We start from the raw sequence: 26,267 nt of genomic DNA on the forward strand, positions 1-26,267 counted from the left end.
GGACCTAATTTGGAGGAGCTGCACCTTCCACACCTACAAGTTGGGTCCATCATCAAGGATGCCAAGGAGTTGGAGGGTGTCCCTACTGTGGAAGGTCGCGCACTTCAGCTTGATTACCCTAGGAGGCTCGAGTAAGTGGTTGAAAAAGCCAGCGTTGTGGCTGGCACTAGTGACACACTAGAGGATGCTCCGCCATCGGATGAGACTATCCCAAAAGTAGAAATCAATTGCTTTTCATCAGTGCAGTACTTATTTACCAGGGCTTTCTAACCATCGAGCCAAAAAAACTGAGCAAAGATAAATCCGAACATATTGATACAAGAGCAACAATGGTGAAAGAAAAAAATTTATGCCATGCACATTACTTTCACTACCGCGAACCTAACACTTAATTGATGAAAAAAGAGATTTTAGAACCATTATGGAAATTGACTACTCGATACATGCAATCACTTCATACTTGAAACGTATATGATTCAATTTCATGTGGCATACCTCCTCTCAAAAATAGCCCACCAAAAATTTGGCACTTAGATTTTGCAAAAAAGTCAACACACAACCTCGTAAGCCTACAATGCTATATGAGAGACTCCTAAAGCTTGAAACAACTCCAATCCACTTTTGTAAGCAAGAAAAAACAAGTTCCTAAAGCAAGTGGAAACAAGCACACTCTTGCTCTCTCTCCTCTCAACTTTGTAGTGTAACATCCTTGAGTTGCTCTCCATTTCCCTTGCATCAAGTCGTGGATGCACCCACTGCAACTACATCGATGACGTATACAGTGGCAATGATGAATTGATGTGCCCAATGCATGATGCCTCATGACCATCTCAACCAGAGTATCGAGGTATGAATTTTCTACTACTTTTTACCAGACTTGACTAACAGTTAATGCATGTAATTAATACTAGTATTGTAATGGGCCACAAAAGTGGTTGGTGCCCTTAAAGTGGCTCATGCCTAGATTCTAGTATTTTAAGCATAACTTTGGCATATGACATAAAAACTTCATGAAACTCTTTAAGCATCTTGTTAGATATGTCCAAGACATGAAAGTCTTTATGTAAGCAACATTGAAGTGTGATAGGCTCATTACATACATATTGAGGGAATTTTCAAAGAAGTGCGAGTCTGTAATTCAAAAACAATTTTTTTTACCATTGAATCAATTCAGTCAAATTTTATGCATTTTATTAAATTAGCCTTTAGTGATGTCCATGCAGGAAATACAACTTCAAACCTTGATTTATTTTCTTGACATTTTTTTATCAATTCATACTATGTGTTGTGCAGATTTCCCTAAGAGGGTTTTTTGTTTAGACATCTAAATAGCTATTGAAGAAATTTTTATAGAAGCCTCTTAAAGCCATGAAAGTAAAAAATCTAAGTAAAATGGAGTTCATTTCCAAGAATTTAGCAAGTGATTATACAAGCGAGTTAAATTGATTGAGAGGCTATTAAATATCTATCTGTCATAGATCTACCTAACCTTGTGGTAATTGATTGTTGTCTTCTTGATTTGTGAACATAGCTACTGACATGCATGAGGTCTTAGAACATACTTTAAGGGAGGAGTCCATGACAAAAGAGAAGCTGCAAGGTATTTCAAGAAGAGTTAGTAAAAGGGTTGTGGCAAGATCTAGTTTATTAGTTACCAAAAGTTCTTGATTTGCTTCTTGTGCAGCATTGGCTTCTAAGCTACCTCTAATTCTCTAAGACCTCCTAATTGAAAATTCAAGGATAAAATAAAGCTTGAAGAGGCTCCTTGTAGGAACCTCCAAAAGGATGATCGATCTGCTCAATTTGCTTCTAGAACCACTTTTCGTGAGAACAATTTCTTGCCTAACTAGACTTTCAAGATCATTAAATAGAAGCGAGAACAACCAAAGCCAAATGCAAGTTCTTTTTCAAAGGAACACCCCAAGTCTCAGGTGCATTTACCTTTTGGATAGAGAGGTATTTGTGAAGCAGCAATTTCTTAAAAGCTCCTATGTTGTGAGTGCTCTCAGTGTTGCAAACACCCAAGGTCCTAGGATATCCACGTCAAGATTAAAGAATCTTTTAGTCCTTACTCACATAATGGAAATTTAAAGCTTCCAGAGCCTGGCAGATCCTTTGCAGCCTTTACAGGAACACGTAGTTGATTGATCTCCTACCACATAATGTCGCCCCTGCGTTGATTTATTTTCCTATGATACTCTTTGCTACAACAACTCCTTGGTCTACTTGACTTTAAAAAAAGAAAAAAAAACCGTACCCGCATGACCCTATCCCTCCTTGGTTTGGTGCTGCAACCATTCTGCACCGGCGCGGACTGGTTACAATAGCAAACCAGATAGAGATCATTTATATAAAGAAAACGTCTTTGTTGTCATCTTGGGGCTTGCTGCACACGAGTGAGAGAGAGAGAGAGAGAGAGAGAGAGAGAGAGAGAGAGAGAGAGAGAGAGAGATGCTCTCATTCTGCATGCTATTTGCACCAGGCTTGTCTGTTTCCATGAAATCAATTTGGAGACTTTTTCCTCATGCGATTAATTTTTTGCTTGAGGGCCATCGGCATCTACACCTTGTGGCACCACCTTGCACGCACACACACACACACACACACACACACACACACACACACACACACAGACACACACAGACACAGGGTTCACGCCTCCAATTTCCTATTTGTGGTTATTCCCAAAATACCCCTCTAATTTCAAAACTTCCCAATATACTCCTCCACAAATTCTCAAAATACCTTTTAATTTGTCCAAATTTCCCAATGTACATCTTGGTTGGAAATTTAACAACATTTTTGTCCAACAATGTTTTCGTGTCATGACCACCCACGACATTTTATAACCTAGTAAACATCTCTAAAGCAAAATTTTGAAGTTTTTTTGCAAGTTTTCATAGGAAAATTGGTTCTTCCTCCATAGAAGATTATGTAACTAGGATTTGATGTGGTATTGTGGTCTCTTAAGATGAAATTGCTCATCTTTTTTAGACACGGATGTCTCTACTTGAGACCGCATTAGTAAATAGTTTTGTCTAGAAAGCTTAAAACTAACTCTTCATTGTCATAAATATAAGTATATGGAAAATCAAGGCTAGCCCCATCCCAAATGATACAAGGGTATATTATGAATTTTTGAAATTTGAGGGGCATTTTGGGAATTTCCAATAAATTAGACACGTATTTTGGTAATTTTTCCTAAAAAGTATCATCATCCTCATTAGATTCTATTAGCAGTTGGACACACCCTACGGAGCTCGGCGGAATATTATTTTTTGTAATTGTTCTTTGAGAAAAACCGACATTTCACCTTTGTAAATATTGGGGCTTACATAACTTTCCAGATTGTATCCCATTTTTGACATTTAGATTGAGTAGATAGTTAAATTGGAACATTAGGGTTTGAGATTGTAAGGTATTTATACCACTTTTGACCTAAATGAAAAAAAACCTTTGTCATTTTTAAAAAAGTTCTGTCTGTGAGTGAGCATACTATGTACGAGAGAGAGTGAGAGTTTCATTTTGACGCTACGCACGTATCCGTGGTCAAAATCGAGTGCGAAGAAGAGCAGCGTGTTGCCTCGGACGAGAGCTACGCGCCGATACCTACATTGCAGGTGTACGGTATGGTTTTGCGAGCTCAACCTACAAGCTTCATCTGGTGATTTGGTGAGCATACGTTATCCGTTTTTGCATTTCAGCATATCCACGCGTTCACATTGAGTAGAGCTACACATTAGGCACTTTAGTTTTCAAAAACGACGACCTGCAAATTTTGACCAGACATCCTACGTGATTTTGCACCAGGTGTTTAGGGTTGGGATTTTGATTCATGGACCTTAGGGAGAGCAACCTATTGGTGTTAGTAGGGTCTCCTTCAAGTTCTGTGGCGTTTCGAGAACGTTTGATGGGTATTTGGCTCTTGAAAGTGTTGTAGGAAACCTCCTCTTATGCACTCATGAAGGCTGTAGCTTAGACATTGGGTAGAGACCTTTGTAGGAATTAGTCGAGAGTCAGTCGAGTGTAGATTGACACCCTATGCTTGCTTCCGCGCACCTGCGGGTTGAGCTTTGTCCTTAGCTGACAAATCTTGTTAGGTGAGTTCTCGCTGTGCTGACGTCCGTCGCGGCGTATCCGCCAACATTGGCGCCACTGTCGAGGATAAAAACCCTAGGTAGGTGACCGAGACTAGTCCTTGAGGATAGGGATTCTATGGCTTGTCAAAGTCTCATTTTACATTTAGATAGGATCAGAGGGTGGAGGACTCTCTAGGTCTTAGGAGGACTCTAGGGAGCGAGTGTCTGGCCTAGATCCTTTGACTTAGGTAGACTTAGGTAGTTTTAGGTATTAGTTGAGTTGTGGTGTAGAGAGTAGGAGTTTGAGTGGTAGAAGCGGTGGGAGGAGATCTTGAGAGTCCGGAGAGGCCAGGAAGCAACCAAGACACCATTATCACCATTTCACATGATAAATAGGAGTAGGGGAAGTAGGACATCATGATTTATGATTTGGAGCACTTCATGCATGTTATACTTGTTGTTAGGTTCATCACACAAGGTTGTAAAAGATGCAAAAGGGTGTTTGAAAGCTGAAGTGAAGTTCAAAAGTTGTTGTGAGTGTTTATGAGAGAGTTGCAGAGCATCAGGAGCATTTCTGTCAGGAACAAATTAAATTTTAAGCCAGGAGACATCCTACGCGTAGGATGTCTATAGAGTTATCTGGTGGGAATTTTGAAATTCTGAGTTGACCAGAGTGTTTAGAAGGTAGGTTTTACACTATTTTCACCTGAAAGTGGAAATTTGACCATATCTTGATAGGATAAGGCCAGATAGACAGAAATTGCTAGACATCCTACCCAAATTCTGCCAAGGCATTATTTTAAGACCAAAACAATAGGGTGGCTGCATGAGCATGATCTGCATGATTTATTGAGTGCCTGAGAAGGGTTTCATCTCAATTGGGTGAGAAAATTGGGTTTTAAACAGATTTTAGTATTTTTGACTGAAAAGGGCTAGAACAGCTAAAATTGGGGTCTTTTGAAATCCAAACTAAAATCTAAGCATAGCAGTAGGTTGCTGATATCAAGGGGAAGCTGTGGCTCAAGTCTGGGGTCAAAAAGGCCATATAGACATCCTACGCATAGGATGTGTTCTGTGTGATTTGGCACTCCAAACCCATCTTTGAGCATACCAAAGTGATCAGCACCTTAAGAGGAGTCTATTCTTTGCATTTGAAGCCATTTTGAGCAGTTAGACATGCTACGCGTAGAATGTCTAATGCATAAAATTGAAGCCAAAAAATGACTGTAGGCATAGTAGGGTGTTGTATAGCCTGAGGCAAGCCTCCTAGTCAATTTTGGTCCAAATTAGAGTTGATTTGACTAGTCACAGACCAACATCAGGCTTCTGGAACAGATTTCTGATCCATTGACCCGCTTGTAGGTGTCCAAATCAAAAAGTAAAAACAGTTGTGGACTCAGCACATCAAGGGGAATCTACAGTGCAAAAACCAAGCAAAACAGAGCAGGAGACATCCTACGCATAGGATGTCTACTAGGGCTTAGTAAAGTGAAAAATTGACTGAGGAGATTGGGTGATGTTCTAGTTGACTTAAGAGTTCCAGAACTTCTTTCAGAAGTGAATTTGGACCTTGTTTGATCTTTTGACAAAGCAAAGACAGAATTAAGACTTTCCATGTAAATTGACCAACATCCAAGGGACGTATAGTTCCAGATTTGTAGACCTAATCCAGAACATCAGAAGTGTATAAAATACAGTAGTGGTTGAGGTTAACCCTCTAGTTATACCAATCATTACTAAGACCACCACTAGCGGTTAAATGCTTTGATTCAATTGCCAAAATTAAACGCTTGTGTACAGGTATATTCAGCGGAAAGAAAGAAGTTGTGTGGAAACATTGATCCTTTACCAGGTGAGTGGTTGGATTTGTGTTAAATTGCATTGCTAAGTTTGATGAATTTAAGATCAGGAAGACACATTCTCAGAGACCAAAAGGTAGCAGGTGATCAGGGTAGCTTAGTGTCCACCGAGGAGAGTGTAACTCAGGCAAGGCTAGATCCATTAGCACTGATCATTGAGGAGGGTAGTGATACTGACACTTCCTCCGATAAATCCTTCTTCATGATGGGTAGTCAACAGCTAGGAGGTTTCTCTGATGAAGGACCAATGCCAGGAGGAAGAACCTCCCAAAATCCTTTGAACGATTCCAAGTTCACTATAATCTTCTTAGAAGGAACAAACTCTAGGGGAGCCCTAGTTTATTCTGACTATCGAGGACGCAAGTGTATTTGTATTGAAGAAAGGCCTGCTCAGAGACTGGAAATAATTTGAGTCTATGATGATGGTGGAGATAGATTCCGAGATGAAAAGGGGAACCACTATCTGATAGTTAGTAACCCTAAAGATTACAATAGATATGGAGATAATGTGGAAAAATGAAAACTGGTTTCAGAAACTCAAGAACCACCTCCAAACATTGATCGACCCGGAGCTCTTTTTATGTATGAGAAGAAAACAACCAGGGTCTCAACCTATAATGAGAATGTGGGGATTTACAAGCATGAGAGCGATGGAATAGTCTCTTACTTTCGTTGCAAAGAACCCTACCCAAACGAATTAAGCAAAGACAAGGTTCTTTACTGGTTCTCTTATGAAATTGCTACGGGGAAGGATATTGTTTTTGTTGATAGAGGTACGGGCGAGCATACAAACGTATTCTCCCAGAGGAGGTAGAAAAAGCAACAGTTCCAAAAACATCAACATATGCCCCCGAAGAATTGCCAAGAGTCACCTACACCCCTAGCAAGTCAACAAATCCATTTTCAGAAGAGTATGACGCGACCTCACATTCTACCCGCCGACAACAGACGTTCAACTACCAAAACCAACCAACAACTCAGCCATCGTTGTAGGCATGGCTTCGACAGAGTGCAACATTAGAACAAGACCAAAATTGAGATAGTTATCCAGTCGCACGAGGGCTACGGGATTTACAAGAACCACCACTCTATTCACGGTATCAAGGCGAGAGTAAGCCAAAAACTCAAGGGTCAACAGAGCCTAGAAGACCACCCATAGAACGAGTTCGACGAGATGAACCATCTCTTGCAAAACCCGTCGGAAATTATGGCTTAGGAGCACCATTGGGAGAGAAACTTACCCACTACCAAAGGCCAAAGGAGATATATAGATTGGGACGAGGAGATCCAATGATGAGATTTGTAGACCATCGTAGAATTAGACCTTCTCAAGTGCAAAAATGGGTAAACAAGAAATACACGGGGAACAGAGATCCTAGGGACCATGTAGCAGCCTTTGTGCGTGTAATTAGAGTTGAAGAGGTGATAGACTTCCCTACCCAATTTGCAGGGTTTGGACTAACCCTAGAGGAGGATGCAACTACTTGGTTTGACTCTGTGGAGCGTAGAGACTTTGAGTCTATGGAGGAGGTGTTTGACGAGTTTATTGAGGAGTTCTCACAAAGGGGGATAGCTCATAATACAGTCTCACAAATCCATAAATTCAAACAGAAAGAAGGGGAATCTGTGCGAAAGGCAGCCCTACGACTAAAAAGATATGTTAAGTTCTACCCTGTGGAAGAACTGCCAACTCAATCCAGACTTATGCTCATATTTATCCAAGGACTGAGGAATGCAGATCTCCAGAAGGACTTACATATGAAGAGTAGCACGACGTTAAATGAGTTAGCAAAGGAGGCTCTTTACCTTGTAGACAATTGTGCGGTCTACAAGGAGAGTGAATTCAAGGATCTTGATGACGATTCATCCTCACAACAAAGTGGAAGCAAGTCCGCTAACACAGCACTGAAAGGAGAAGTAGCTGTAAGCCAGGAACAGCTTGTAGAGGAAGTGCTGAAAAAGATTAACCTGTACACAAAACCTCAGGCTAAATAGCCAAAGTGGTGTGCTATTGAACAAAAATGGACAAACCATGGGACGGAGGAATGTTATTATAACAAGGGATATGTGAGAGAACGACCTTATGCTCCCTAAGCTCAGGTAGCATCTCCTCAACTTCCACCGATGCCTAGGTATCAAGCAGGCAACCTACCAGGACCTGTAGGTGTAGAAAGACCACAACCAGTGTTGGGGCAGCAACCACCCCTACCAGGATTACGACCAGTCGGCATAAGATACACACCAACCGTAACCGAACCAGAGGAGAAGACTTTGGTACCTATGCATGCATATTACGAAGATCTCAATGGATATGATGCAAATCCTGTCTATTATCCACCAGAAGAACCCCCAATGCCAGAACCATGGAGCATGATAGGAGGTGCAGGACCACCAACAGCTGCACAGGCAGCAGGAGAAGGAAGATATAGCTTGGATGAACGAACATTTTTGTTCATAGCCAACGGAGGCATGGACGGGCAAAGACATGCATACCAACAAAGAGGAGCTCAAGGAGCACCTCAACAGCCTAAGGGACCTTGCTACAAGTGTGGTGGAGACCATTGGCTAAGAGATTGTCCTCATGATGAAATCATTAGAGTCAACGCATATTGCGCCGAGTGTGGAATTACTCATTTGATTCCTTATTTCCCTAAGAACCCGAGAAAAGGAGCAAAAACTACCTTGAACATGTTGGAAGCAGTGCCTTCCAGTGGAGGGTCAGAAAACGAGACATTAATACCTATTCAGGAAGTGACACGAGCCCAAGCTCAAAGAATGACGAATGAACCCATAATTGAAGAGCCAAAAACCGATGCCCCAAGTTCAGAAATGAAAAATCAGAGAAGCACTTGGAAAGCTAGAAAGGCGCATATGAAAGCCAGGAGAGAACAAGAACAAACGTCTCTATCCGAGGAGTTGAAACACACGAAGGATAGGTTAGAGCAGTTAGAGGATCTAGCTAGTCTGAGCTCACACACTGCGGCAACCATAGTACCAAAGGAAATAGCAAAACCCAAAACTGCAGGATCAAGAGGATCAGTGTTGGCAAAAAAGGTAAATGAGCAGTTAGACGCACTTTTAAAATCTTACAAAGCCAGACTCAAAAACAACCAAACCCAAGAGCAAAGATGGATGACTTATCTATATGCCGAAATAGGAAAACAGAGGTTGGAAATGTGTTGAAAGATGATTGAAACAACTCAATCCTTGATAGAAAACCCGCTTGGTAAACCTGCAAGTTGGCATGAAGTACCAGCTCCAACCCCTATCAAACCAACTTTAGAGAAACAAGTAGACACGAAGAAGAGACTCACAAATGCCTCTGAGTCTAGCAGAGAATCTATCATAGTGCCAAATACAACAGATGAGACAATGGATGGTTTTCAGCCTAAACCATGGGTAGAAATGGGTAAGGATTATAACGGTCTAGATGACCTGTGGAAGCAAATCCGTGATGCCAATGAAGCTAACAGGGTAAGATACCACATGAATAGCACGAGAAAAGAGAAAAATGATATCTTACCTCCTATTGAAGAATTTGAGGCAAGATCACAAATGAACTTTGATATGCATTCACAAGGGGGAGACCAGGGATCAATTAGTTTAGGGCACAGCCAACCAGACTCGCTGAAAACTTTACCCTCTTACCTAGGGGAGTATGAAGCTAAGTCTGAGGTGAGAGCAATCCCATCTCAAAGACTTTCTTCTAACAGAGTGATGGATTCACAAGGGTTGATTGAGTTATTGTCCACTCTTGTGGCATGCACAATCACATTAGCCGAACTCCTAAGGCTACGACCAAACATGTGGACCACTATAGGCAAATGCTTAGAAAAATTTGGAGTAAAAGACCCCACCTCGAAGCTTCAAGAAGGGATCATAGTTTGGACAAGCCTCAACTAAACACTATGCCGGTATCTTTAAACAAGGTTGGAGTGTATTGCGAGGGAGAAGATGGAAATACCACGCTACCAGTACAATTCCAAGGAGTAGTTTCCAAAGCTATTCTTGACAGTGGAGTAGGAGTTGCTATCGCCACCAAGGAAATCTGGAAAAAATGGGGAAAACCGGCTTTGAGAGCTACCGGAATGAAATTGAAATTGGCAGATGGGTTCATGGAAAAGCCTCTAGGACTCTTAGAAAAAGTGATTGTCACCTCGTGCGGAATCGAGTATGAACATACATTTGCAATAGTCGATTTTGACAAAAAGAACAATTATGAGATCATCTTGGGAAGACCATTCATGAGACAATTAAAGATGGTCCAGGATTGGGGTTACGACCACATATACCTCAGACATGGCGAGACTACAACCAAAATACACCTGAAAGACCATAGTTACAAAGATGTTAACCAGACACTAGTGGAAGAGTTTGATTCAGCTACATTGGCAGGGTCCAAACTCCCAGCATGGTTAGGACAAAAAAAAGAGTTATGGATGTGTGGAGCTTCACATTGTGGGAGCTTAAAAAGAGAGGAATGCGTCTTAGAAAGAGCTATTGAGGACAAGGATTATATTCCGGAACCTTTTCCTGAAAATACCTTAGAACCTCTGGAATGGGAACACATACTAGCAACATTGGATGTCTGTACCATTACAGATATCCCAACGATAAATTTTTGCGATCAGGATGGCTATGATGTGCTACCCTATTACATGGTAAGCCTTATACCAGCAGGAGATGAAAACATAGTGCCACTAGAACAAGAAGAGTTTTATAACTCCTCTGAGAATCTGGAGGTAAATGACGATGCAGATAACAAGTGTTCAGATAGCTCAAGCGAGCGTGGGGAGAAAACAACGAATATCAAGTTTTATGATTTTGCCAATCAGCACCCTAGATGCCAGGAACGCTATAGGAGAAAACGAGCAGAAAACAAAATGAGAGAAAACCTGATGCCCAGGATAAAAAGTAAAACTCACTATCTGATGCTTGTCAAAGCAAAGGATTGTGTAAAAGACCAAATATCAGGCAGATTCTCAAAAGTTCAAAGGGAACGAACGCAAGAGGAAATAAAACAAGTAAGAAAATCCAAAACAGAAACAAAATCAAAAAAATCTCAACAATCAAAACAAGAAAAAGCAAAAGACCCAGAGTGGACCAAATTGGAGCGTTAAAAAAAATATCAAGAACTAAAACGGTCATTACAAGAGGTTGGACTACTGAGGGAGAAAGTGATGGTAAGGAGAAGTCAGAAAAAGGAAACATGAATGTACCATCCCACTATCAAAAATTCACCATCTAGGATAGAAAAATCATAATGACACCACCAGTCAGGGAAAGAATAAACCAGGATTCTTACGATGGGCCGGAAAATGCAAAACGGATACCTCGCTAAACCAGGTGAAAAGCCTCAGCCGGTCTATATCGCAACTGATTTAGAGCCTGAAGAAGAAGAACTGCTAACACAACTTCTCAAGAAGTATAAAGATGTGTTTGCATGGTCCTACAAAGACCTCAAATGAGTTGATCCATCGATATGCCAACATACAATACCGTTGAAATCAGATACCAAACCTAACAAACAACGTCCTTACACATATAATGACACATTTGCTAAACGAATCAAAGAGGAGATTGAAAAGCTGATGGATGTTGAATTCATCTACAAAATCAAACATACAGATTGGGTGTCACCCATTGTGGTTGTCCCCAAAAAGAACGGAAATTGCGAGTGTGTGTGAACCTCAAAAAGGTAAATGCAGCCACCATAAGGGATAATTATCCCTTGCCGATCACAAAACATGTACTTGAGAGGGTGGCTCGGAAACGGGCTTATTTCTTTCTAGATGGGTTTTCAGGGTATAATCAACTGGCAATTGCAATAGAGGATCAACACAAAACAGTGTTTGCCACAAAATGGGGAATATATGCGTATAGAGTTATGCCTTTTGGCTTGACCAATGCACCAGCTACCTTTTAGAGGCTAATGACGCATGCGTTCAAAGAATACCTAAGAATCTTCTTAGAAATATATATGGATGATCTTTGTGTACACTCTCTTCTACAAGAAGAACATATTGACCATTTACAAAAGGTATTTGAGAAATGCAGAACATATTGAATATGTCTTAACCCGGAAAATTACATTTTTATGGTTAGGCAAGGCCGCATCTTAGGACATATTGTCTCAAGAAATGGCATAACCAACTGACCTAGACAAAATTAAAGTCATAGTAGACTTGCCCAGGCCTACTAATGCGAAACAAGTACAATCCTTCATGGGACACTGCGGATATTATGGAAGATTCATATATATGTATGCAGTCATTGCACAACCTCTCTATCGTTTGTTAGCCAGTTTCGACTGGACTGAGGAGTGTGAAACTTCATTCCAAAAGTTGAAGGAAAACCTTGTATCAGCACCTGTACTTAAAGCACTAGATTGGGAAAAGATATTCCATGTTCACATTTATGCTTCTGCATATGCAATTGGGAGTATTCTGGCTCAACCTGGAGACAGAACAATGGATTTCCCAGTTTGTTATGCAATCCGACAGCTAAATAGTGCAGAGAAGAACTACACAACCACTGAAAGAGAGGGGTTAGGGATGATTTATGCTGTAAAGAAATTTTGGCATTATTTGCTCGCAAACAAATTTGTATTCTTCACAGATCATCAAGCTCTTTTGTATCTGGTAAATAAACCATGCAATACTAGACAAATTGTACACTGGTTTATTATATTGCTAGAGTTTGATTTCACAGTGGTGGTCAAAAAGGGTAAAACTCATCTACGGGCGGATCATCTTTCAAGGTTGCAAAACGGGGAAGCTCCTCAAGGAGTAGATGATGACATACCTGATGCGTATCTTTTCAATATTGAAATGATGCCCAAATGGTCTTAGGAAATTGTTAGCATTATTTCCTTTGGAGGTAGATTTGAAGGAAGATAGATGCAAACAACAAACAATTCGACAAACAAAAAACTTCCAGTTGATTGCAGGATCTAGGATCGGACCAGATTCTATGATTGTGTATAAATCCGGAGGAATTTGAGTGTTATCTTAAAGAAGCACACATCCAGGATTGTGCATTTCATTGTTCAACAATGAAAACACACCAGAGACTGAAACAATTAGGGGTCTATTGGCCAACTATGTATGTTGACACACATGCTTATATTAACAATTGTACTATATGTAGTGCCAAATGACCAGTGGATCACGCGACATTGTTTCAGGTAAACATTGCGCCTACATGGAGTCAATATATCATTGATTTCTTAACCGCAAGGGCATTTCCTGAAAACATAACAAAATCATGAAAAAGGGCTATAGAGCTGGAGGCTCGCGACTTTAATTTAATTGGGAATCAACTCTATAAGCAAGGAAAGGATAATCAACTTAGAATTTGTGCAAGTGAAAGTGAATACCTACTGATTCTACAACATGCACATGGAGGAATAAGTGCAGGCCATTTTTCAGGCAATAAGACGGCAAAAATTGTCTAAACCATGAATATGGTGGCCTACATTGCATATGGATGCTGAGGAGTTTGTAAAGCGTTGTGACGCATGTCAGCGCACCAAAGTGCCAATAAAGTGAGATGAGATGCCACTACGATGAATGATGGGAGCAAGGGCATTTGCAAAATGGGGCATTGATTTTGTGGGGCCTATTTCACCCCCTGCATATCGCACCCATACCCAATATATCATTGTGGCTACGGACTATCTCACAAAATGGACGGAAGCCAAGGCAACACAAAAAGTAGATGCAAGAACCACTGCACAATTTCTGTATGAGAATATCTTTGTACGATACGGATTACTAATAGAAATTTTCAGTGATCGAGGAACAAATTCTCTTAATGAAGTCATTGAATATCTACTAGAGGAATTCATGGTCATACATGGAAAATCTGCTCCATATCATCCACAAGCAAATGGACAAGCTGAGGCCACAAATAAAACATTGTGCACTATTCTCACTAAAACTCTATCAGAGTCAAGAAGAGACTGGGATGAACAATTACACTCAACACTATGGGCATACATGGTAGCTTACAAAACATCAATAAGAACAACACCGTACAACATGGTGTTTGGTCTAGATGCTATATTACCCATAGAGTTCTTAATTCCAACTCTACGAGTAGCGAAACGCTTAGAATGGACAGGGCACGATCTCTCTTCAAGAATAGATGATCTTGAAAAGCTAGATGAACTTCGCTTGAGAGCTGTAGCTTCGATCTATGCTAAAAAGAGAAGACAAAAAGAGTTTTTTGACAAGCATGTGCACACGAAAGAGTTCAAAACAGGTGATTATGTACTTGTTTATACCTTGAAGAAACATGCCAAGAAACTTAAAAAGCGAGGGATGGGACCCTTTGTGATTAGTGACTTATCACAAATGTAAGGTCCCCATCCCGCCTATACCGAGGTCAGGATGGGATCCTTGACAGGTCTCTAGGTCTGATAAAAATCGGAGTCTCTAAACAGGAAAAATCCAAGGAATAGACCTTTACCATTGACAATGGCTTGGGTCTATAGCCTTAGAAGAAGACCTAGTCCTGTCTCGCAGCGGAAACGGAACAACCTTTTAAAAGTCCAATAACTATTTCGGCCCTATATCTTCCACAAATTGGACTAAGGTATCCTCAACCAATGCTTTTTTCCCCCTAACATATGTGAGGGCACAGCCGCTGGTAGATTCCTCTTCCGATTCAAGAAGTTTTCTAAACGTTTTAGTGCGCAGGGATGGATAGTTACCTGACGAATCAGGTCCACCCGTCCATGATTGACAACCTTAGTCAATCCCCACTTACCACCCCGCACTCACACAAGATTCATTTATCTTATTATCACATTGTTTTAACATTTAAAATAATGGTTTCTTTTAACGTTCCATCACAGTAATTCCTTGAAGACAGCATTGAAAGCATTCTTTCAGAAAATAAACATCTTTAAACTTAAGACAGGGTACTGTCAATCAAAACATTATCCATAATAACCATGACCAGTACTCTTCTTGTCTCAAGACCACCTAAGGGTGAAAAACGGCACCCATTCCTTATTCAAATCCGGAGTGGATAAACCCCCACCCAAGGTTCCGGGTGCCCATACACCAAACTAGTTGCCCATACAACCGGGCGGCTCCCCTAGGATAAAAACGGTATCCTAACTTATGTAGAAACATCAAGACATGACACGGAGTAGAAACTCATCGTTCATGGGGGTAACCGACTTAACCGTGGCTAGAAAGCCAATCATTATCATCAATTTATATCAAGGAGTCGGAGGTGTCTTGAGACAAATTGTCTTAAGGATGATCAAACATATCTTTCCTAATTCAACCAGTTTTAACCCCAACAATTCTTTCCTACATTATAAACAAATGCACGTTGGAAGTTACCTTCCGTTTTCAGTCAGTTTATCCTTCTTACGTATGCAATGCTAATTTATAAAATAACTTACACTAATTAAAGACTTAATTGAATAATGGGACACCCACCTGGGATTGATTGGCCATCTGCTACTGCGCTAGCTCCTGAAGACTCTCCTCCGTAGGCCTACTACTAGGCCCGGCTTCGTCATCGTGCGATGCTCTAGTTTGTTTTGGAGCTACTTCCTCATCATCAGATGTAGGATTTTCTCGGGTTCTTTTTTGTGCAATAACTTCTTATCCGTTTAAAAAGGACGTCTAATCATTAGGTAAATAATTCAAAATCTAGATTTAACCTTTGTATTCAACCGTAACCCATCCAAGGTTAAATAGGTTAAATTTATAGTCTTATTTGATAAATTCTTGGCCTAGTAATTTCTTATTTGTCTATATAAGCATGATAACTTCTTCCACCGCTTCCCTAAGGGTTTTCTAAGCTCTCCTAACTTTATTATAATTTTCTATATCTTTTTCTCTAATTTTTCCATTGACTTTTACGCTATAATCTACTTATTTTGGGCATAATATTTACTGTAATTGATTTCTCTTAAACATTTCATTTCCTCAACTTGATATCATAGGTTTACACTTACTATAATTTTCCTAAAAACTTTTGACCACAAAGTCTATTTATTTTAATTAATCATTCGCTAAAAATAGGACTTTTGGTCAATTATAATTTTCTAACCTCACCAATTAACTATGGTATAATTACCACAAGTAGATAAGGATATTTTTTACCTCTAGTAATTATCTTATTATTTTCTAACTTAATTATATAATTTTCATCTTCAATTTTCAACTAGAATTAGGATAATTTAACTTAGATAAATATCTATACTACTTTTCTATCCTTGGAAAAATTATCACAGCCTCTTTACCCTATAATACAGCTCTCATAAATAGGATGTAATCATATAGTATGATTTACTAATTTCCCTCTTTAGATTTTAGCTAAAAATAGTGTAATTTGACTTTGATAAATATCTATACTACTTTTCTAACCTTGGCATAATTATCACGGACTTTTTACCCTATAATATAGCTCTGATAAATAGCATGTAATCATAATCATGATTTACTAAATTCCCTCTTTAGTTTTTAGCTAAAAATAGAGTAATTTGACTTAGATAAATATCTATACTACTTTTCTAACCTTGGCATAATTATCACAGCCTCTTCACCCTATATTATAGCTCTAAAAAATAGCATGTAATCATAGAGCATGCTTTACTAATTTTCCTCTTTAGTTTTTAGCTAAAAATAGTGTAATTTGACATTGATAAATATTTATACTACTTTTCTAACCTTGGAATAATTATCACGGCTTTTTCACCCTATAATATATCTTTGATAAATAGCATGTAATGATAAAACATGATTTACTAATTTTCCCCTTTAATTTACCCCTAAAAACAGTGTAATTTCACTAAGATAATTAGTTAAACTAATTATCTGAGAATAGAATAATTATCACAGGATTCATAACCTCTAATTAAATTCTAATAAATAACTCAATTCAATTTGAATCTATTTTCTAATTTCCCCTATTTAATTTGTCCAAAATCAAAGTTTTTCTACTAACATAATTATCTAGATTAATTATATGAGCTTCCCCTAATTATCACATGTTCCTTAATACCTAATTAAATCTTGATAAATATATCACAGCATTTGAATTAAATTTACTAATTTTCCCTATTTAAATTACTCAAAAAATAGAGTAATTCTGCTAACTTAATTAGCTAGATTAACTTTCTGAGATTCTCCTAATCATCACCGGTTTTTGAACACCTAATTAACTACTGATAAATATATCAAAGCATTTAAAATCCATTTACTTATTTCCACTATTTAAATTACTCCAAAAACAGAGTATTTCTACTAAATTAGTTATCTAGATTAATTTTCTGAGCGTCTCCTAATTATCACAGGTTCTTGAACACCTAAATAACCATTGATAATTATATCATAGCATTTGAATTTTATTTACTAATTTCCCTTATTTAAATTTCTCAAAAAATATGGTATTTTAGCTAACGTAATTAGTTAGAGTAATTTTCTGAGCTTCTCCTAATTATCACGGGTTTTTGAACATCTAATTAACCACTGATAATTATATCACAGCATTTGAATTCCATTTACTAATTTCCCCTATTTAAATTTCTCAAAAAAGAGGGTGTTTTAGCTAACGTAACTAGCTAGATTAATTTTATTAGCTTCTACTAATTATCATGGGTTTTTGAACACCTAATTAACCACTGATAAATATATCACAACATTTGAATTCCATTTACTAATTTCCCCTATTTAAATTTTCCAAAAAACAGAGTATTTCTACTAAATTAATTAGCTAAATTAATTTTGTGAGATTTTTCTAATTATCATAGGTTTTTGAACACCTAATTAACTACTGATAAATATATCACAACATTTAAAATCCATTTACTAATTTCCCCTATTAAAATTGCTCAAAAAACAGAGTAATTATGCCTAATTAATTAGGAAAACTTCTCAAAAAATTATAGGATAATTTTTCTAGATTAATAACTTTCTAATGCATCTCTGATAAATAATTCTACTTAATCTAATCCTAATTAATATTTTTACCATTAATTCATGGTTAATTCGGCTAATGTCCGCCTTAATATGATAGGATAAATAATCAGCTTAGTATTACTAAGCTTAATTATAATAATCAGCAGAGTTTAATTAATTTAAAGAGGTTTAAGGAGCATGCATAGGCCTAATCTTTGATTTATTAACAATTTATCTTAATCTAATCTTGCTAATTAAGAAGAATTAGGTTAATTACCGTTAGGGTTAATCAATTAGAGATTAAACTCTAATGATTTTTGCGTAGTGTTCTCTCTAGATGAGAGAGAGAGTAGCAAGGCTCCGAGTCTATGTGTAAAATGTGAAGCTAGGGGTCATATTTATAGTTTTCTGGCACTCTTAAGCTCTCACAGGCTTAAAAAAGCAGTTGCTTGCAGTTCAAGCTGCCCCCTACAGGTCAAAAAATGACCCCTTCTGCTAAATGAGTCCCTGGCAGGTCAGTGATGACCCTCCCATTACCTACCAGCTTTTAAAATATCAATTATGCTATATTTTGACCTATTTTTGCTTAATTGGTAAATATCTTGTAAATATCTAGGAGGACTTTAATAAAGTCTATGCTTAAATGATTACTGCAACTGCAACCCTTCAATTTTACCTATTTTACTCAATTCAGAGTGTAAACTTCCAGGGGTCATAACTATGCCAGTTTTTATCAGAATTCAATTCTGAAAATTTCTAGCCCGGGGTTTGTTGTGCTTAAGATTCCAAAAATACCAATATTTTCCATGGTCGGACAATTCTACATTGATTTTTCAATAATCATATCAGTTTGATTAAGCTTTATACAACCTTTAAGGTTTCAGAAATTGGAAATCTTACAACAAAGTGGAGCTGTCAAGCTTGCTACATTAGCAGGTGAAGAAATGCCAAATTGGATTAGTGGGTGTCGATTAAAAAAATATCATTTACCACTAACACAGGATATACTTCAATAAATCCATCAAGAAAAACAACGAATGAAGGAGAAACAGAGGGTACAAGAAGAAGCCCAGGTAGAAGCAAAAGAACACATCGCAAAAAGAAGGCTTCTACGACAACAACAACAATGTGGATCACCATTGTGAATAAATGCTATTCGATTGATGAAGACACAGTGGAGCCAATAATTGCAGTCAAAGTGGGTAGCAATCAAGTTGAATCGACGGCATTTCTTGATTGTGGAGCTCAAGCAAATCTAATCTCTTACAAATTATACAAACAGCTCAAGCCCAAAGGTCAACTACATCCTACTCCATAAGTGCTGGAAAGCAGTACATCACATTCGTTGAAAACATTAGGCTAGATTATATTGCATGTACAAGTACATCAATATATTTACCCACACAAGTTTTATGTGGTTGAGGATGAAAGCACACAACACCCCATGTTGTTGAGACAACCTTGGCAAAAAGAGTATAATGTGCAAATAGATTGGAATGCGGATGTAGTCAAAATTTAGCATGCACAAGAACAACAGGTGGTAGACTTTGCTTAGCAACCCCGGAAAAACCAGATGGCAGCAACACAGACACTGGATAAAGAGCCAAAAGGATGGGTGCCACTAAAGAACAACACGATACCCATGGCAAACAAACAGGGAACTGCCAACCATGCTCACTACAAACATAAAACAACACAGACCACAGTGCCAAGATCACAGTTAGCAACACGCGACAAACAAGTATGGGTGCGAAAGGATAGAGGTGACATGGCAGACAAACCACATTGCAACAGAAGAAGTCAAAAGGAGAGAAGAGTTCAACCAAAAACCAAGGGAATAAAATAGATATGGATCCCAAAGAGAATACTCAGTAACAACTTAAATGCGATTTGCATTTGGATCCCGAAACCAAAGCAACAAGAACTCCCTTCAGTACAAGCAACATCGGAAGGCAGACACACACTACATATGAAACCGGCAAACCGATCTATGTGGGTGCCAATCCGCAGCAAAACAATGACAACTGCGGAAGTAGCAATAAGCTACAAAAATCTCCAAAGCAAAGCTACAAATGGAAAGCAAGAGAGACAAGGACTACAGCCAATTCCGCCACGACAATTCTCCCCAAGGAGACAACCATGGCCATATCGATTGTAGCGGCAAACCAAGCGACTTTTGCACGAAAGACGATCAAATAGAGAGCGGTGGAGTTACAACTTTTACTTGCAAAGAAAATCTGCCAACCAAATCAATAACAAACAGGAAACCTCGATGGCGAATGCCTATAAGCATCTTGCTTATACCCTCCTCTTGCACAACATTGATTTTTCCATGCATTGACCGAGTATGCATTATATAGGGCCACATTACACGGCCAAGCATTAGCACAATTTTTAACCCATGCATGGTACATACACCGAGGCGATACCTTGTCGTCCGGGAGGACTCTGGCTAGGAGGAGGGGAGGCATTCTCAAATGCGGACCCAATGGAAAAAAGAGCAAAAAAAGGCATGTTTTTCGACTATTTTAAAGGGTTGTCATTTGATTGCGGAATTTTTTAGACTAACCTAAGTACATATGCCCTTATACAACATGAATCTACAAGTATATGGGGCCAAACACCAAATCAAGCCCCTAGGTGTGTGTATATAGGTAAAAATAACCATTTTTCCGGTAAAATATTGATAAAATGGAGAAATCCGGCCATAAAAATTGCATGTGAGTGTATATAGTGTTTTGCGGTGATGTTTTTGAGTTATTATGATTTTTGGGGATTTTTTGGGCTTAATTTGCTATTTTCTTTTTAATTTTACTAATTATCGGCAGAAAAAAATTCAAAAATACAAAAAGTAGGTGAAAAACGATTGTAATGAAAAATAAAAAATATGGGGATAATCAATGACTATAGGAAAACCTATGGTACAATGGGGGTGCAATTATGTGAATGGAGCGGAAAGCGTATTTTGGGCAGATTTTGACCGAAACGTCAAATTTCTCAGAAACTGGGCAAATGGAGTCCAAATCAAGAAATTTTTGAGCCTAAACCGCATCTCGCAAGAAGTTGGGAGCACATGTCAAATTTCATGGAAAGTGGTTTGGGGACCCCCATTATAAGATTTTTTCACTTCATTTTAAGCTCATTTCTACTATTGCCTTTTGAGAGAGAGCTCTTGCCACCTAGAGCGAACGGGACTTTCAACAGCTTCTACAACGCGCACGACTACCCAACAGGCTCCAGACATGAGAGGTAGGCTCACCACCTTGAGCTTTTCGCGCATGTTTGTTGTTTTGTCGCGAAAACTAGCGTAGGGTTCACACGGGAAGAGAGCAGTAGAGACCTACAAGTAGAAGTGACCACCTAACGGCTAGCCCAAAAGCAACGAGACTTCATCGGTGGCTTACCCTAGCATAGGAGACCACTTTTGAATGCCCAAAGGCGGTAGAAAACCATCGGGAAAAACCCTAACTTCTAGAGCCCTGCAAGAGGCCACCAAATGGTAAATCAGCGGAAGGCGCCCAAATGCTACCAAAACTCATGGGTAGGAGCATCTTGACATGCTCGACAAGTCTATATAGCCCACATGGCCATAAGGTGACCCGAAGTGGCACTAAGCTTCAGAAACGACATCAGACACACAAAGCGTCAAATAGCTCTCGCGGTCAAACCGCATGTCTGTTTCTCACCAAACTTCATGAGCGGCTTTCCTAGACCACCAACAACCAATTCCTATGGCGGTAGACCACCACAAGTCATCGATGACATGTAAATGCAACCACGGGTGCTTCCAGAGCGACAAATTGCCAAATAGAGCTCCGGTGAAGCCAAAGTCGACAAAAACCATATGGCAAGAATTCCCAAGGGACCGTGAAGCTATAGAGACCAACATCAAGAAATTTCATCGCCGAAAAGCACTCCAAAAGTCAGAAAATGGCTCGAAGGCTCTGAAATCCACACGGGGAGTTTCTTTCTATCAATTTGACTTTTTTGTTGAAATATTGCTTAAAAGGGACTCAGGGGGGCTCAGGGCAGGCACCAGTAGCACTGACCATAAAAATTTCATCAGGAGACATCCTACTCCTAGGATGTCTCAAGACCAAATCTGGGCACCAAAATCAACATCTCTTATCACACACAGCTTCTGAATAGCCTGTACAAGCTAGCCACCAAGTTTCATCACATTTGGAAAAAAATTGACCTCATACACATCAAAAAACGCAAAGTCAGAGCATAGAGGCAATAATGGGCCATAGACCTACCAAAACTAGTCCAAATCACATGAAACTTGCACAATATACTCATGAGCACATTGCCAAGCTATCTGTGTGGTCATATGTGAAGAATGATGAAATAGACATCCTACGCGTAGGATGTCTAAATGACATTTTTGGCCCCCAGCTTGCATTTTTCATATCCAGATCTCCTTATAACACCTTCCTAAGCTCATATATCAAGTTTCAAGCCATTCTCATCACATTTGGCCCCCAACACCTCCAAGATGAACTTTTTGAGCCTAAAAACACTACACATGCTCTTACCAACACCAATTCTTGTTCAGATCAAAATCCAAGAGCAGGGCCATGTTCCACATGCCAAGAGCTACCCACAGAACCAACTCCAAGTCATTTTGATGAAATAGGTAGGATGTCTCCAGCATGATTTGGACCTATTGTGCAAGAACTGACTTCATAGGGACCATTAACATGGTGCAAGGAGCCTATATATCAACTTTCAACCCATTTGAATATCATTTGCCACCTGTTGAAGACATCCTACCCAATTTGTGAGCCTAAAGCCTGAATTTTCCCAAAAATGCACTTAACCCAATTCCAATCACATAGCCATGTTGCACAGGTCAAGGTCCACCAGCATACCAAGTTTCACAAAAACAGGCAAGATAGACATCCTACGCGTAGGATGTCTAAATGATAATTTTTTGCCAAAAAGCTGTTGTGGGCAAATGGAGAGTTTCCCTAGTTCCTTTTAAGTTTTATTTTCAATTTTCAAGTCATTTGGACAGTTAGAACTCAATTTATCAGCAGGCTGATATGGAAAAAATGCTAACTTCGGTCTACTCAGAAAAGAAGAACAACTACACATTTGAAGATATTGCAAACCCAAAAGTGGTTATCATGAGCCAGCTCTACAACCAATACTTCCACATGTGTACAAAGCGGCCACAAAAGTACAGGATGCCACCTGGAGCCATTGCTACCACCTTCACCTGGGCAATGCAGAAGAGTAGACCAAAAGTGATCAATTATGCTGCTTACATCCATGACAATTTGGTGAAGATGGGAAACAAAAATCCCACCTACATTGTACCTGGTGAGCTAATAACAAAAGTAGTCTATGGAGCACTGCATGCCAAGGGAAACTAGCCTGAACCTCCCTCACAGAATGATTGGCTAAAGCTGAAAGAAGATAAAGAAGAATAACCCCAGAGTAGCCACACGTTTGAAGCGCCGGTTAGAGACCATGCTAGAAGAGCCACCAGAGTCAAACAAAGGAAAGAAGGAAAGTGTACAAATGCCGATCAAAGAGACCAAGTCACAGAAAGCGGCACGGCTCGAAAGACTGATGGAAAGCTTCAGAGCCGAGAGAGCACTCAAAGGAGATTTGAGTGAGTTGTGGAAGCCATCCCTTGAAGCCATGTCGGGATCATCTCGAAGGGTGCATAGAGATCGGTTTGAAGACTACATCAAAAATTTTGAGATTTTAGATGCTACGAGAGAGAATATCCCTAATGTCCCATTTACAGAAGAAGAAGTGGGTGAAGTACGATGGCAGCAATTAGAAGAGCAAAAAGGCCAAGAAAGAGAGAGAAAGACCAAGGCAGACCGGGACTTCAAGAAGAAGCCAGCAACTCCACCATCAAGCAGGGAGTCCAGCCCACCGCCATCACCACCTCCTCTTAGCCCTCCACAAACCCAACAAAAGGAGGATGAATAAGAAGATCCCAAGCAAGAAAAGAGCCAAGAGAAAGAGCCGAAAGAAGAAGATGAACCAAAAGTGGAGAAGCTAAATCCAAAAGAAAAGAATTTCAGAATATTTCTTGATCTACTAGCTGCGGGTTACTCTAGAGAAGAGGCAGCTATGATAGCATTTGAGCTAGCAAGCACAAGGCCAAAGGAACAGATGCAGAGCCTTCGGTTAGTAGAACTGAAAGAGATGGCCACTGATATAGTGGACTTACATCCACCAACCAATGATTGGGATGTGGTGATACACAACCTAATCAGGCTCAGAGCAAGATCAATGGCCACGGAGAGTGAGATTGATAATCTCAAATCCAATGAAGTTCAGATCAAGGCTGAAGTCAACTCACTACAAAGACAGAGCCAAGAGCATATGGACAAACAAACAAAGCTGCAAGCTAGTTTGGACATGGCATTACAAAGATGCCAGGAGATGGAACAACAAAATCAAGCAGCCAAAAACAAGCTTCAAAGATCTGAAGAGGAATACAAGAAAATCGGCAAGTCATTGACAGATGCAGAGAGAGAAAGGGACAACCTAACACTACAACTTGCTGAAGAATCCAAAGAGGTGGAAACCTTGAGAAATACCAAGGAAAAGGCCGAGATAGAGCATGAAGCGAGCCAGGATGAAGTCATCGAGCTGAAAGACCAGATGAAAGTAAAAGATCAAACCATCCAAAGGCTACGTGCATCTCCGTCCAGAGTCAGAGCTGCTAGCTTGACTCACACGACTTTAGAGACTGATTTATATGAAGAACAAATGAAGGAACTCCAAAAGGAGTTGACATTAGAGAAAAGACAAAGGCTGATGTTGACCGAGGGGTCTCTGGTCATGCAAAACCGCCTGGAAGAAGAGAACAAAGCCATGAAGAATGAGCTAGAAGCCGTGAAGAAGAGGATGGATGAGGATTTTCAGAGATGGCAAGTAGAAAATGAAGCCATCAAGAGAAAGCTCGAGGAGGCGGAGAAAATCAATGCCGATCTGAACGACCTCCTAGTAAACATGGGAGAGAAAACAAAAGCGAAAAATAAGACACTTCAGAAGCAGATAGAAGAGCTGAGAGACCATCATCAAACGAAAGAGCAGCAGTTTAGGACCGGGCCAGCAGCAATGGAGGGGATCAACATAGAGAATGTGTCAGATCCAATGGACACCACCATGCAAGAGGAAATCCTTGTGGGACCCTCACAAGAGCCCCAGGATCTGACACAAGAAGAGGAAGAAAAACTGCAGAAGTCCATAGAAGCGGCAGTAAAATACACAGCCAGAGAAGCATTGTAGTGGGAGCAGAGGGTGTTTAAGTCGATGACTATTTAGAAGATAGATGCCAGTAGCCTTCGGCGTGAATGGCTACAGCCTTCTCTCCCATATCCTCTGCTAAAGTACGAAGTTGCTACTATCAACAAACGAATAAAAGAGGATCCAATAGTGCCATTGTACAAAGCAGATATCTCCAAACCTGAAGGGGTCAAGCTGATAGTGGATTCTCAACCCAGGTGGAGAAAGGCATGGCTCACAAAATATCCTCAATATTTAATCCATCTGGTAGAGGCACCTAAAGTGATCAAGGATAACCTCAGTTTCTGCCCTCTACCAAGGATGAGGACATGGAAATCCCACGAGTTGTTTTGCAGAGAAGCCAACTCACTTGGCTCAATTACCCTAAGCTATCAGGCTTGAAGGCAGGCGAGAGAATAAGTGAGGAATACATGGTGAAAACCCTAACGGGCGCCATCAAATTGTTCACTGGCTCGCCTGACCTATCTTGCATCATGATGAGAAAGATATGTAAAACCCTTTTGGCAGTCTTCGAAACCTTTAAACCAGGCCAAGCGACAGACAGTATCTTTTTCTTTCAAGATACATACAGATGTGCATACGATCTGTCTGGTCAGCCTTCTCACCAGGTGATACATGCATTGTAAAAAAGAATTTTGTTTTTGCCTTCTTATCACCTCCAGGCCTTTGAAGAAGCCTTCTACATCGGCTTCTTCACAATCAGCACAGATATATTCGGCCCGACGCTACTGGCTCAGCATGCGAGATATGAGTCCCTTCTCAAGATGAGAGAAAGCCTACAATGAAGAAGCAGCTCAACTGCCATGTCGGGGACGACATGAACAAGGAGGAGGGGAGTGTTAGCAGCTGGACACACCCTACGGAGCTCGGCGGAATATTATTTTTTGTAACTATTCTTTGAGAAAAACCGATATTTCACCTTTCTAAATATTGGGGCTTATAGAAGTTTCCAGATTGTATCCCATTTTTGACATTTAGATTGAGTATATGGTTAAATTGGAACATTAGGGTTTGAGATTGTAAGGTATTTATACCACTTTTGACTTTAATGAAAAAAAACCTTTGTCATTTTTTAAAAGTTCTGTCTGTGAGTGAACGTATTGTGTACAAGAGAGAGTGAG

This window comes from Adiantum capillus-veneris, chromosome 21 (genome assembly GCF_014529385.1).
Source record: "Adiantum capillus-veneris isolate H3 chromosome 21, ASM1452938v2, whole genome shotgun sequence".
Taxonomy (NCBI): Eukaryota; Viridiplantae; Streptophyta; class Polypodiopsida; order Polypodiales; family Pteridaceae; genus Adiantum; species Adiantum capillus-veneris.